We start from the raw sequence: 16,595 nt of genomic DNA on the forward strand, positions 1-16,595 counted from the left end.
CGACCCGGTCCGCTAACCGGTAAACGTTCCGTTTGCGCAACTTCCGCATCAGAAATCAACATCGTGACGCGTCGCGGAAGCGCGACATATCACGTTGTCGCTTAATGCGTCTTATGACGCGCCGTGTTAGCGCTCCCGGAAGTGCTCCGGACCGCGAACCGGAAGCGATCCGGGGCGTGGCGCGCTGCGCGTAACGTGAGCGGAACAGGTCATGTGACTTGTTTATAAAACTTTTCATTGGTTCATTTCACTTTTGGTTTCCTAATGATGTAAGACTAGGTCATGTGACCTAAAAATAACACTTTTCATTGGTTTAGAACTATTTTTTTTCCCAAATGATGAAAGCCCCCACCTTTTTTCTCACTCTGACTTTCAACTTTGAGAAAGGAAGACCTATTTTGCTCTGTTTAAAAAATGGCTTCAGTAGTAGCTTCAGCTGGTGCACCCCCACCACCACCACCACCATCTCCTCATAGGAAGAGAGGACCACCTCCACAGTTCCTTGGAAACCCAGCGGAGGAAGAGGATCCAGAAGAGGGAGAGGAAGAAGAGGCACCACGATTTGTCAAAGAGTTACCCCGGGTATCTCATCACAAAAATAGTTTTATCTGGCAGTTTTTTTCTATTCCACCAGGAGAGAAAAAAGTTAATGCACGGTATGCTACGTGCCTTATATGCCAAGATAAATTATCCAGGGGCACTGAAAAAAAGTACAGCTATGGAAACTACACGATGCACCGACATATGCAGAGGTGGCATCCATTAAATTATAGCCGGGCAGAGATGCGTGACCTACAAGAGAACCCCCCAACTTCGGTGGCCAGAACATCTGCTGATATTTCTCTCACAGTTGCAGAGGCAAGCGAAACAGTGCCAAATATTCAAAAAAAATTTGTCCATATGAAGCTTACTTGCTTATATTGTGGCACTTTAATTTCATGCGCAAATATGAGTGTGAAATTAATTAATTTAGCATTTGAGAAACACCGATGCTCTAAACGCCCCAAGCAATAATTTTTTTTTTGCTCCTGTTGAGCCCTTTTCAATGCCTCTTTTTGTTCTTTCCCTTTGAAAAAAAAACAAAAAAAACAAAAAAGTGTTCAAAAAATACAAAAAAAACAAATAATGTTCAAAAAAGGAAAAAAAAATATAAAACAACAAAACCATAAAAAAAAAGTTCTTTTCAGAACTACCTCCCCTTTTTACAAAAATTGCTAGAAAGTGTAACACTCTGGCAAGCTGTTTTTTTTAGTTCGCTTTCCGGGTCGCTCGCCGGTTCGCGAACCGGGAGCTAACCCCAATTTTTAAAAAAAAAAAATAAAGGAGTAATTACAAGGGAAGAAAACAGAGAGTAATCTTAAAAGAAAGACAGCTATAGGGACTAAACCAGAAATGGTGTTTAATAGATTTATTTACCTAAGAAAAGAAGGAAGAGGATATAATTGTGGAAAACAAAATACATAAGGAAGTTATAGTTATGGATGGAGTTAGGCTTCTCTTGTATAATTATGAATTTACTTACGTTAAATCACATACACTTTTTTATATTCCTACTTCCACTCTGATACTATACACTGCCCAAAGATAAATTCACTGATAAAAACTGCCTATCTAAAATTAATCCCAACAGTGCCCTATCTCTACTAATATATATTTTTTTTATCCAAATTTCAGGCAAAATGGAAGGCGAACAGAAAGTTGAATTTCAAATTGTCCTGCAAGAGAGCAGCCAAGAAATAATTGATCCAAATTATATTGAATTTATGGATGAAACTTGGGACCAAGAACTACTGCAATGTGTGCAAGCAGTAGATGACCTCCTTCAAAATGAGGACATTTTACACCCTCAGAGACTACAAACTATGTTCAATGAAAATAATGACATTTCAGACAGTGAAATGTTAGAAAGTTTATTAAATTATGAAACACAATCACAATAATAAATAATTGCTTAAAAAATAAAGAAATTAAAAAATAATCAACAAAACCAACAATCAATTAACATACAGTATTTGAAAAGTCTATCATTCTTTTTTCCTTATAGTACGCTCTCCAGAACGCTTCCCGGTTCGCGAACCGGGAGCTTCCCACGCAAAAAAAAAAAAAAATGTTTTTTTTTATTTGCCCTGCGGGGCCCTTTTAAAACCTCCACATAAAACCTAGGGGGTCAAGGAGGATCTACTATGCCCCCTTATGGTAATTTCCCCCTTTGTTTTGGCCTCCTCTTGTCTCTCGATCCTACCGAGAGACAAGATGGCGGCCGCTCCGGACTGTTTAGAATGTTGACAGACACCGAACAGCCAATCAGCTTCACTTCGCGAAGTTCCGTTTCGCGTCAAGTACGCGAACCGGAGCGCAAACCGGAGCGCTGTCACAGATATATATCTTTTTTTGAAAGTTAATTTCTCAAAATCCACTGGAGCACATATATTGAGACCTAGCAAAGGCACATCGGGCTAACAGTCCCTTCAATTTTGCAAAGTTTCGTGCAAATCCATTCAGCCGTTCGAGCTAAAAGTGAGGCCAACCGCCCTATGGAAATTAACATGGGAAAAACGCGTTTTGGGACCCCCCTTTTTTCTCGGCCCCCCCTTGACAAACCCAGGGGCTGCTCAGAAACAAGATGTGCCATTTTCCTGAAAATTTCAGCCAATTCCGTCCACAAACGCCAAAGTTATTAGACATAGAATTTTCAAAAATCCCATAGGGAAAAAATCCTAACTATATATACCTACTGGCGACCGCCAGTAGGTAATATATATATATATATATATATATCAAACCACATGAGTCGCTGTAGAACCCTGCCGCTTTTCAAAGGCGGGCCTCGAACGGGATAGCGAATCCCAGAAACATCCAACCAATACTTCTCCGGTAAGGAAAAAGGAATCCGGGCCACTTTGAAGTGCAAAGCGTGTTTATTTTAGATGGCTTCCTCGACGCGTTTCGCAGTAACTACTGCTTTTTCTCGTGAAAAAGCAGTAGTTACTGCGAAACGCGTCGAGAAAGCCATCTAAAATAAACACGCTTTGCACTTCAAAGTGGCCCGGATTCCTTTTTCCTTACCGGAGAAGTATTGGTTGGATATATATATATATATATATATGCAGACTAGGCTCCCTTCAGGTGAGAAAAGAGTGCAACACAGCTCCGGGATAGACTGGAAAAGGCTTTAATAATATTAAAACGCTCTGTGTGCAAATTCCAAAGAAACGCTCGGCAGACGCGTTTCTGCTTTCAATTAGCTTCATCACTGCTTTCTTCTGTGGCTTTTCATTTATATATATATTTCCTACTGGCGGTCGCCAGTAGGGAGTTATAGTTAGGATCTACTTTCCATAGGAAATCCGCAACATTCTATTGGGAATAACTTTGGCACCGATGGACGAATCTTCGCGAATTTCTCAAAGAAGGTGGCCCGCTCTGCTCCGCTCCTTCAAGCAAAAATGTGGGGGGGATGTGTCAAGCGGGGGCCGAGATAAAAGGGGGGTCCCAAAATGTGTTTTCTCAATGTTAATTTCCATAGGGCGGTCAAACTCACTTTTAGCCCGAACGGCTGAATGGATTTCCACCAAACTTGGCAAAATTGTAGAGACTGGTAGCCCGATGTGCCTTTGCTATGTCTCAAGATATGTGCTCCAGTGGTTTTTGAGTAATTTAGGTTCCAAACAATATATATATCTATAGGCGCGCCCCGGTACGCGCACCTGGGAGCGAACCGGGCGTGCTACGCGACTTGCGCGCGGTAAGCTGATTGGCTCTCGGATGTCTGTAAACATTCGAAACAGTCCGGAGCGGCCACCATCTTGTGACTCGGTAGGATTGAGACACAAGAGGTGGCAAAAACAAAGGGGGAAATGACCATAAGGGGGAAGGGTAGACCCCCTGACCCCTAGGATTGATGTGGGGGCCATAAAAGGGCCCGCGGGGCAAAACATTTTTTTTTCGATTTGCGCGGGGGGAGCGCCCGGTACGCGCACCGGGGAGCGGACCGGGGAGCGTAGCATGGGGAAAACCCAGTTTATTCACTGTGTCATCTCTACGACCCTTTCTTGTGTTGATACGCCCCTTTTGCATACATTACACCTGACGTAGGTATAATGTGGCGCAGGGGTTTACAAAGCGACGCATCTACCTAGATGCGTCACTTTGTAAATATAACTCAATAAGGTGCATGTTTTATGCTGCTGATGCGTCACAAAAAGTGACTTACCGGTGGCGTAAAAGTGACGCATGGCCTTATAAATGAGGCCTTCAGTCTTCTACTCATGCGTCATATTAAATATATGACGTATTATGTCGCAAGTACACACAAATATGTCAATATTTCAGACGTATCTGAAAGCGCAAAAGTGATGCATTGCTGGAGTGTGTCACAAAAATGATGCAACTCCAGCAATGCATCCTTTCACATGGGGCCAGGCCCCATGTGAAAGGGCCTGCATCAGTCTTACGCCTGCTGTGAAACAGGCGTAAGATTTGGACGCAACAGCGTCATAAAAGTGACGCAGTGATATCTCATAGATTTCACTGCGTCACCTCTACGACCCTTTCTTGCGTCAATACGTCCCTTTTGCATACATTACACCTGACGTAGGTATAATGTGGCGCAGGGTCTTACAAAGTGACGCATTTACCTAGATGCGTCCCTTTGTAAATATGACTGAATAAGGTGCATTTTTTACAGCACTAGTGCGTCACAAAAAGTGACGCACCGGTGGCGTTAAAGTGACGCATGGCCTCATAAATGAGGCCTTCAGTCTTCTAGTCATGCGTCATATTAATTATATGAGGTATTATGTCTCAAGTACTTACAGATACGTCAGTATTTCAGACGTATCTGTAAGCGCAAAAGTGATGCATTGCTGGAGTGTGTCAAAAACATGATGCAACTCCAGCAATGCATACTTTCACATGGGGCCAGGCCCCATGTGAAAGCGCCTGCATCAGTCTTACGCCTGCTGTGATACAGGCGCAAGATTTGGACGCAACAGCGTCATAAAAGTGACGCAGTGATATCTCATAGATTTCACTGCGTCACTTCTACGACCCTTTCTTGCGTCAATACGTCCCTTTTGCATACATTACACCTGACGTAGGTATAATGTGGCGCAGGGTCTTACAAAGTGACGCATTTACCTAGATGCGTCCCTTTGTAAATATGACTGAATAAGGTGCATTTTTTACAGCACTAGTGCGTCACAAAAAGTGACGCACCGGTGGCATTAAAGTGACGCATGGCCTCATAAATGAGGCCTTTAGTCTTCTAATCATGCTTCATATTAAATATATGACGTATTATGTCGCAAGTACTTACAGATCCGTCATTATTTCAGACGTATCTGTAAGCGCAAAAGTGATGCATTGCTGGAGTGTGTCACAAAAATGATGCAACTCCAGCAATGCATCCTCTCACATGGGGCCAGGCCCCATGTGAAAGGGCCTGCATCAGTCTTACGCCTGCTGTGATACAGGCGCAAGATTTGAACGCAACAGCGTCATAAAAGTGACGCAGTGATATCTCATAGATTTCACTGCGTCACCTCTACGACCCTTTCTTGCGTCAATACGTCCCTTTTGCATACATTACACCTGACATAGGTATAATGTGGCGCAGGGGCTTACAAAGTGACGCATCTACCTAGATGCGTCACTTTGTAAATATGACTGAATAAGGTGCATTTTTTACAGCACTGGTGCGTCACAAAAAGTGACGCACCGGTGGCGTTAAAGTGACGCATGGCCTCATAAATGAGGCCTTCAGTCTTCTAGTCATGCGTCATATTAAATATATGACGTAATATGTCGGAAGTACTTACAGATACGTCAGTATATCAGACGTATCTGTAAGCGCAAAAGTGATGCATTGCTGGAGTGTGTCACAAAAATGATGCAACTCCAGCAATGCATCCTCTCACATGGGGCCAGGCCCCATGTGAAAGGGCCTGCATCAGACTTACGCCTGCTGTGATACAGGCGCAAGATTTGGACGCAACAATGTCATTAAAGTGACGCAGTGATATCTCATAGATTTCACTGCGTCACCTCTACAACCCTTTTTTTGCGTCAATACACCCCTTTTGCATACATTACACCTGACGTAGGTATAATGTGGCGCAGGGGCTTACAAAGTGACGCATCTACCTAAATGTGTCAATTTGTAAATATGACTGAATAAGGTGCATTTTTTACAGCACTGGTTCGTCACAAAAAGTGACACACCGGTGGCGTTAAAGTGTCGCATGGCCTCATAAGTGAGGCCTTCAGTCTTCTAGTCATGCGTCATATTAAATATCTGACGTATGCCGGAAGTACTTACAGATACGTCAGTATTTCAGACGTATCTGTAAGCGCAAAAGTGATGCATTGTTGGAGTGTGTCACAAAAATGATGCACCTCCAGCAATGCATCTTTTCTTATCCTTCCACACCCCCGTTCCTTTTCAACATTTTCTTTGAATATCCACATTCCCCATGTTCACTCTCCTTCTCCTTACTTTCCTTCCCAACACTCACCTTCTCTCAGTCCCCCTACTTCACTTCCTTTCTCCTCTCATACCTTTCTGTTCTTTCTTACTCATTTTCATTTCCATTATCACTGCACTCCACTTCACTTACTCTTTTTCATTTTTTTGAGAATATAGCTCTTTGATGAGAATTGGAGGTAGTTCTGAAAAGAACTTTTTTTTTCTTCTTTTTTCTTTTTTTAGAACAAAAACAAAAACAGGGAATGGAAACTGCTCAACAGGAGCAAAAAAAACAAAAAAATTAGGGCTGGGAACGGCAGCGATGGTTCTCCAATGCTCGAACCATGAGCAGAACACTTTGCTCCCCAAAGGTAAGTAGCTGATCACAGTTTCTGCATTTCAGGACGCCTTTGTTGAATGCAGGCTGAATGTTTGGATCCAGCTCTTGCGATCGCCCCCTCACTGAAGTAGTTGCTCCTCCGGTTGATGTAGAGGCCCCATCACTGGGAACCTCTTGTGCCAGAGCCCTGACACTTTCCCGGGCAAAATTCTGGGGGTGCTTCCTCTCCACATGGCGAAGCATTGTGGAGTTGCCAAAAGAATATTTCTTAGTGGGGTCACCCCGTGACAGGACTGTGTGACAGATCCTGCACTCCACTTTTGGACCATTGACCTTCTTCTGGTCATCAGGTATGGAAAAAAAAATCCAGATGAAATGCTCTTTGACCTTCGGCTGAGGAGGCTCTTGATCAATAAATTCAGGCTCATCTTCACTGCTGGATGGTCTGGCAGCCATGATTATCCAAGAAAGATCCCAGAGCAAAAAGGCAGGTCTTTCAGTCACAAAAGTGAAAGAAGAAGTGAAGGAAATGGGTGGGGATTTCATTCTTTGGAAAAAAACTGTTAGCAACCAATAAAAAGTGTTATTTTAAGGTCACATGACTTGACACGCTGACGCTGCGCGCACTGGAGCAGTGAAGTCATCAGTGATGTCATTTGAGATGTCATGAGTGATGTCATCAGTGATGTCACTGACCATCTCATGAATAATGTAATATGTGACATCATCAGCAGTGGATTGCGGGTGCGCGAAATATAGTTAGTACAACTAACTATATAGGAGCAATTTCAATGGTTTTTTAAATGCTAATTCCTAACTATATAAGGTCTAAAACCTATGGTTTTTTAAGTGAATTTTCAAGGTTTTTAAAATGCTAATTACTAACTATATAAGGCCTGAAACCTATGGTTTTTTAAGTGAATATATATATATATATATAGATATATTACCTACTGGCGGTCGCCAGTAGCTAGTTATAGTTAGGACCTAGCTACCATAGGAAAACTGCAACATTCTATTGGGAATAACTTTGGCGCCGGTTGAGGAATTTGCGTGTAATTTTCCAAAATTTAGGCCAGTTTAAAGTTTGGGAGGATTCGTCATGCGGGGGCCGAATAAAAAAGGGGGGTCCCAAAACATGTTTTCCCATGTTAATTTCCAAAGGACGATTAGACATGGCTACAGCCCGAACGGCTGAACGGAATTACACCAAAATTGGCAAAATTGTAGGGACTGGTACGCAGAAGTGCCTTTTCTATATTTGGTGAAAATTGCTCCAGTGGTTTTTCACGCAAATTAACTTCAAAAACACATATATATATATATATACGCGCTTCTGGGGAGCGCACCCAGAGAGACACGGAAGTGCGCGAGCGGAAAGCTGATTGGCTCTCAAGTGTCTGTCAACATTCCAAACAGTCCACAGAGTCCGCCATCTTGTGTCACAGTAGAGTCAAGACACAAGAGGTGAAGAAAAGGGGGAAATCATTAAAAGGGGGCAGGGTAGACACTACCTGACCCCCTAGGTTTTCTGAGGGGGGCCTAGAAGGGCCACGAAGGGCAAAAAAACTATTAGTTTTTTTAAAATATTTTGTGGGGTAAGCGCTGGGTGCGTTTCCATGTACGCGTACCACAGGGAAAAACAGTGAAAGAAAATAGTGGAAAATAATAATTTGGATTGCTCAGAGGTAGAGTAGCTCTAAAAAGAGCTGTTATGTGAGTGCAAAGTCTAAAATTCAAAAGAAAGACTCTGTTCCCCTCATCTGCGAAATGTACACCGTCTCCTCTGTAGATATCTAGCATGTTGTAATGCAAGTTATTGTGGTATATGGAACTCATACCACAGTCTCTTAGGAAAGCAGAAACAGATCCTATTGGGACCCCTTGAGAAGGTCTAGGGGGTGAGTGGCACTCTACCCTGCCCCCTTTTCATGTTCTGAACTATTATGTTTCACTCTCTTCTGTAACTTCACAAAATGGCGGCGATAGGGTGCATCAGAGACAGACAGTGAGAGAAAGGAGGCAGGTGATGAAGAAGAGATGTCAAATACACATTGGAGACAATATAGTGGGAGAAGGGAAGTAAATATGAGTAAACTTACTATGTAACATACAAATGTTGCACTCTATACTCAAAGTCTCACATTATACTACAATCACTTCACAACTACCTTATTAATTAGAAATAAAAATGAATAATATGTCAACCAATTTTTAATTTCTAAATAATTATTTATTGTTCAGAATTGTCATAATTTAAAAGAACTTGTAACATGTTCTCATCAGGAATTTCCTCTTCAATCATATCATCAGGAATCTCCTCATGAAATGTCTGCAATGATGATTGTTGGAATTCTATGGTATCCAAACATTCGATAAATTCTTTGTCAGGAGATTGATCAAAAAAATCATTCATGTCATCTCCTCCTTGTGAAAATATTTCATTATTGGTGCTGTCAATATCCGGGACATTTAGAATTTCAATAAATGTAGTTGAAAATTCTAAAGAAATTTCCTTGGTCTCCTCATTCTGATCCATTTTATTTTCAAATTTCTTGTTGTAAATTGCAGAAAAAAAGTAATCACTTTCATTTATCGTTTTTAGTAATACATAATATAAAACTAGCTTAATCAAGTATTTAGTTCTTTAAAATAATTGGTCAATGTATAGTATCAGGCAGGAACTAGAAATATAAAGCATTGCATGTGATGAAGCCTATCTTAATCCATAATTATAACAGAATGACTGTAAATAACTAAGTGAAAACATTTTTCAAATTATCTTAAAGTGTATAACATAGCTCCTCTTACAAATTAACAACTCACCTTTTTGAAAGTAGGAGAAGAGTTAGTACTGTCTAAATCAAACACCAGAAACTGAACACCAAAAAATCCTCACAAATGTACCTCAGACAGTAGTATCACAAAATGGCTGTGTTTTCCTCTCGTTTAAGATATATACACAACCAATCAAACTTCATCAAATATAAATTCAAAACCAAAGTAACATTTTAATTGGTTCTAAATTTCAACACTTTCAAATGTGTTTTCCCCATGCAATTTTCCATAGGACATTTAGACATTGCTACAGCCCGAACGGCTGAACGGAACTATACCAAACTTGGCAAAATGGTAGAGACTGGTACGTAGTAGGGCCTTTCAATCAATCAATCAATCAAGCATTTATATAGCGCGCTACTCACCCGGAGGGTCTTAAGGCACTTGGGGGAGGGGGGTCTGCTACTGCTCAAACAGCCAGGTCTTCAGTTGATTCCTGAAGGCAAGGTGGTCTTGGGTCAGGCGGAGGTGGATGGGGAGGGTGTTCCACGTCCTGGCAGCCAGGTAGGAGAAGGATCTTCCTCCCATTGTGGCTCTTTGAATGCGGGGGACGGCGGCGAGGGCGTGGCTGGTCGATCGCAGCTGGCGGGTGGGGGTGTAGAAGGTCAGGCGGTGTTTTCCATATTTGTTGAAAATTGCTCTAGTGGTTTTTATGAAAAGCAACTTCAAAATCACATATATATCAATTTGCGCGCTTTGAGCGCTTACCGGTATGTGTACCGGGGAGCGCACCCGGCGCGCCACGGAGGTGCGCGAGCGGAAAGTTTATTGGCTCTCGGATGTCTGTCAACATTCCAAACAGTCCGGAGAGTCCGCCATCTTGTGTCTCAGTAGAATTCGAGACACAAGAGGTGTAAATAAAAAGGGGGAAATGATTAAAAGGGGGCAGGGTAGACATCCCCTGACCCCCTAGGTTTTCTGAGAGGTTCCTAGAAGGACCCTGAAGGGCAAAAAAACGATTTTTTTAAAAAAAATTGCGGGGTAAGCCCTGGGTGCGTTCACATGTACACTTACCGGTACGCGTACCCTGAGTGCACCACGGGGAAAAACAGTGTTAAAAATTTGAGTAAGAAAATAATTTAGAGTGCTTAGAGATAGGGTAGCTCTGAAAAGAGCTGTTGTGTAATGTGGGTGTTTTTTGTACCTACAAGTAGGTACTGATGCAGAGTCTAAAATTCAAGAGGGAGACTCTATTCCCCTCATCTGTAAAATGTACACCATCTCTCCTATAGATGCCTTGCATGTTGTATCGAAGTTGTTGTGGTATATGGAACCCATACCATAGTCTCTGAGGAAAGCAGAAACAGATTTATTCACCTGTTTCCTTGCTTTCTCAATCTGTGGACAAAATTGGTTGGACCAGTTCCATTTTTGCTTTTGGCATATATTAGAAAATACCAAGGCAGTTTTTGGAAAAAGTGACATCAATTGCCCAAAGGTGTCCTTTAAAAGCATTTCCAGACCTACCCCAGTCAAAGTGCCCAGGTAATTGCCACCACAGTGCACAATTATGAGGTCAGGGTGTGGTAAATGCATAAAGGATTTTACCAATGGTATCAATTGGTGACTTCTCAATCCTCTCTGTCCAATCCACATAATATCCACAATGTGTAAATTAAGGTTGTGAATACCTCTGTTAGCTGCTCCCTTTCTCCACTTCCCTCACTACCCCTAATTCCCCATTCCTTCACTGCCATTTCCCTCTGTCCCATCCACCACTTTCCAGCTGTCAGTCACTCTACTTCACTCCCCTTCCCCTTCTTTCCTTCTTTTGCTCTCTCAGTAATTCCCCTTCCCTTACTCACCTTACTATACTTCACTACTCTTTTCTCACCTACCCACACCCCCGTTCCCTTACTCTGATTCCCTCACTTATTCTCAATCCCCATGTTTACTCCCCTTTCCATCACTCCCCTCCCACACTCATCTTCTTTCAGTCCCCCTGCTTTACTTCCCTTCCCCTAACTTCCCTTCCTTCGCTCCCTCACTTATTCCCCTTTCCTTTCTCACCTTACTTCACTTCACTCACTCCTTCTCTCACTCCTTCTGTCCTCTCATATCCTCACTCCCCTTCCCTCATTCTCTTACTCTTAGTCTCGCTCTCTCTGTCCTCTCAGTCTCTCACTCCTCTTCCATCACGCTCACTCCCTATAACTCACCCACACTTCCTCACTTACCTTTCTTTGCTCCCTTACTCAGTCCTATTCTCTCACTCTTTCCTTCACTACCTCTGTCCCCTCACACCCTCACTTCTCTTGTCTTACCCTCACTCACTTTTATCCATCCTCTTTCACCCCTCTTTACTCACGCTCTCTGCCCTTCTCTCACCCTCCTTCACCCCGTGCCCTTACTCCAGTTCCCTCACTACCCCTTATTCCCCATCCTTCTCTCCCCTTCCCTTTACTTTCATCCCCCACTCACCTTCTCTCAGTACCTATGCTTCAGTCCTTTTCCCCTCTATTTCTTTCCTTCGCTCACTCACTCATTCCCCTTGCCTCATTCACCTTACTTCACTTTACTCACTCCTTCTCTCACTCCCTCTTTCCTCTCACTGCTTCACTCCTCTTCCCTCAATCCCTCTCTGTTACCCTCACTCCCATTGTCCCCTCACTCTCTCACGTCCCTTCACTCACTCTCACTCACCTTCCATCCCTCATTGTCGTGAATGCACCTCACTCACTCCCCCTTCTCTCTCACTCACTCCCCTTTCCTTACTCCCCTTTCCTTATTTAGTTTTGCTAACTCACATTCCTTTAGTATCTTACTCACCTTAAATTCATTTCTCTTTCCCTCTCTTCCCCTCTGTCACTGAATCTATCCACCTCTTTATCCTCTTAGTAATTTGCTCACCCTCTATTTCTTTTTCCCTCTCTCTGTCCTTCAACATTTCTTTGTTTCCCTTTCTGTGTCCTTCACTTTATCTCTTAGTACCCTTTTTTGACTTTTAATCTCCTGTCTTGTCTCTTGTATTTTGAAATATATGTTATAAAAATTATAAGTATTTTTTTTTTCATCTTCCACAGATATTAAATTTAGTAAAAATATGTAATTAAGTTTACATTACTTATAAGGTAAGTTTGACAAACAAAATTTAGTTTCTCCTTACTCTTTTCCTTAACCTCACTACTCTTCTCTCACCCTCCTTCACCCCCGTTCCCTTAGTTCACTTCCCTCATTTACTCTCATTCCCCATGTTTACTCCCCTTTCACTCATTCCCCTCCCACACTCAACTTTTTTCAGTCCCCCTGTTTTACTTCCCTTCCACTCTTTTCCCTTCCTTCGCTCCCTCACTCATTCCCCTTCCCTCACTGACCGTACTCCACTTCACTCACTCGTTCTCTCACTCTCTTTGTCCTCTTACTTCCTCACTCCCCTTCCCTCACTCCCTCTCACTTAGCCTCACTCTCTCCGTCCCCTCACTCCCTCACTCCCCTTTCGTCACGCTCACTTCCTTTAACTCACCTACACTCCCTCACTTACCTTTCTATGCTCCCTCACTCAGTCCCCTTCTCTCACTCTTTTCTTCTCTTCCTGTGTCTCCTCACTCCCTCATTCCCCTTGTCTCACACTCACTTGCCTTTATCCACCACTCTTTCCTCAACCTCATTGCTCTTCTCTCACCCTCCCTCAGCCCCATTCTCTTACTCTGCTTCCCTCACTTATCCTCATTCCCCATGTTTACTCCTCTTCGCCTCACTCCCCTCCCACACTCACTTTCTTTCAGTCCCTCTTCTTCACTCCCCTTCCCCTCTCGTCCCTTCCTTCGCTCATTCGCTCATTCTCATTCTCTTACTCACCTTACTCCACCTCACTCACTCCTTCTCACACTCCTTCACTGCTCTCCTCTCACTCCGTCTGTCTTACCCTCACTCCCTCTGTCGCCTCACTCTCACTTCCCTTCAATCACCCTCACTCATCTTCAAACCCTTACTGTCATCAACTCACTCTCACTCACTCCACCTTCCTTCTCCCTCATTCCCCTTGGCTTACTCTCACTCCCATTACTTTATCCTCCCTCACCCTCTTTCTCTCAATATCAATCCCCTTTTTTTTTACCTTGACTCATTTCTTTCCATCACTCCCTGTCACTCTCCTTCGTTCACTCCACTTCGACTAACTTGTGTTTACAACTCACCTTCTCTCACTCCTCTTCTGTCACTTGTTCCCTCTATTACTTTCTCCCCTTCATTCACTCATTTTATTAATTCATTTATTCAGTACACATTCTCTGAAAAAAAGAATTGCAAAATATATAAAGAATATAGCTTTTTTTTGGAGAATTGGAGGTATTTCTGAAAATAACTTTTTTTTCTTCTTTTTTTATAACGAATATATATTTTTTTTGTATTTTTTTCAGGGGAAAAACAAAACCAGGGATTATAAAACTGCTCAACAGGAGCAAAAAAAAGGGGAAAAATTAGGGCTGGGGAGGGCAGCGGTGTTCCTCTCTCTTACGAGCAATCAGTTCAATACTCTGCTCCCCATAACAGAGTAGTTCATCGCTGTCCATGCATAAAACTTTGATTCGTGCAAAGACCGGCTGCACGTTTGGGAACATTCTTCCGCCTTGTCTTCCCGAAGCTGTTGTTCCACCATTTGAAGTGCTGGCCCCATCTCTCAGTGCATTGTGTGCCAGGTCCCTGACACTCTCCCTGGAAAAGTTATTTGGGTGTCTTCTCTGCACATGCTTAATTAAAGTGACATTTCCAAAACTATATTGTTTATTAGGATTGCCACGTGATAAAGTGGTGCCACAAATTCTGCAGCACACCTTTGCTGCATTCACCTTTTTTTGTCCTTCGGGGAAGGTAAAAAACTTCCAAATGAAGTGTTCTTTCACTTTCCTAGTAGGAGGATCCTCAGGCAGAAATTCCTCAAAAGAATCAGAGGAACTGTTGTGCAAATCAGCCATCTCTCCAAAATTAGATGCAGAAGCAGGCAAGAGGTGTTCTCTTAGCAATTGCAAAGAGGTAGTGAGGGATATGGGTGGGGACTTTCAATATTTGTGGAAAAAAACTGTTATGAACCAATGAAAAGTGTTATTTTAAGGTCACATGACTTGACGCGCTTACGCTACACGTGGGGCGCTTACGCGGCACATACGTAGGCCCTTCCGGGGGCGCTTACGCAGCTGGTCTAAATGAAAATGTTTAAAGTTGAAATACGGTTATTTAAAATTAAAAATACTACTTTTATGCAACTAAATGTCTTGCATTATTATTTACTTTAAATACATACATTTTTTTCGCTCGCGGAAATAGCGCTTACGCTACGTTTACGGGTGCGTTTACGGGTGCGCGTACCCTGAGTGCGCCGGGTTAAAAAATAAAACACAGGAAAAATACATTGAATAATTAAAGTTTGAAAAATATACATTATTTAAATAATTTAAAAAAAATTAAAATAATTATTAGCAATACAAAATAGCTATTAAAAAAACATAATAATTCACTTTAAAAACCATAGGTTACAAAATCATTATTTTTAGGAATTAGCTTTTAAAAAAACGTTTGAAATTCACTGAAAAAACCATAGGTTTAATAATTGTTATAGTTAGGAATTAGCTTTTAAAAAACCTTTGAAATTCACTGAAAAAACCATAGGTTTAACACTCGTTATAGTTAGGAATTAGCATTTAAAAAAACCTTTGAAATTCACTGAATAAACCATAGGTTTCACACCAGTTATGGTTAGCCGGGCAATTTACTCATACAAAACCATTGAAATTCCCACGTTATAGTTAGTTGTACTCACTATAACTGGCGCGCCCGCAATGCACTGCTAATCACGTCACATATTACATCACTCATGACATAATCAGTGACATCACTCATGACATCACTGATGACATCTCAAATGACATCACTGATGACATCATCCTTGTGAAAGAGTGGCAGACCCTCTCTCAGTATAATATAAGTTTTGATACACACTGTGAAAAATAGAATCAAAAAATGTCAAAACAATGGAGAAACTAATTCCAGTTACAACAACCTATTCAGAAATTTCAAAATCTAAATACACATTCACTATAGGTTTCAGGCCTTATATATTTAGGAATTAGCATTTAAAAAAACATTGAAATTGCTCCTATATAGTTAGTTGTACTAACTATATTTCGCGCACCCGCAATCCACTGCTGATGATGTCACATATTACATCATTCATGACATGGTCAGTGACATCACTGATTACATTACTGATGACATCTCAAATGACATCACTGATGACATCTCATTTGACATCACTGATCACATCACTGATGATATCATTCATGTGATAATACGATGCACCTCCTCACACTCTACCTTTGATACACCCAGTATTAAATACAGACTACCATTCTTGAAACCATTGACACACCAATACCAGTTACTACATACGCACTCACTGATTCCTAGGTCTACACAAACATTCACTCATTCACCCATAGAATCACTCATCAATACAACACTATCATATGCACTCATACACCTATACAGAAACTCACACACTGCCAATCATCCATGGAGTTACTCACACACCTAGTCAGTCATGCAAAGAATCAATCACACTTCCATTTCCTCAACTATACAGCTATACGCACCACACCTTACTTATTCGAACATATACTAACACATACTTACTTTCTTATACAATCACTGATACAAATACACAATGATCCATACAGCCACTCGCACATTCACTGGCTCTCATGCATAGTCATTTATATATGCCAACTCTCACGTGCACTGTGTTTTACATATGTACTTACTTGGTCATGTAGCACTCACCAACACACCCATGCACACAGTCAACCGCTCATATAGCTGTTTCCACATGCACTCTTGAACTCATACACCTAGTGAATCACACACCTATGCACAGAGTCACACACCTCCCAGCCACCCACACACACACTCAGTCGCCCATTCAAATACTTGGGCAACCAATCAATAACCCATATAGCC

This window comes from Lissotriton vulgaris, chromosome 3_2 (genome assembly GCF_964263255.1).
Source record: "Lissotriton vulgaris chromosome 3_2, aLisVul1.2, whole genome shotgun sequence".
Taxonomy (NCBI): Eukaryota; Metazoa; Chordata; class Amphibia; order Caudata; family Salamandridae; genus Lissotriton; species Lissotriton vulgaris.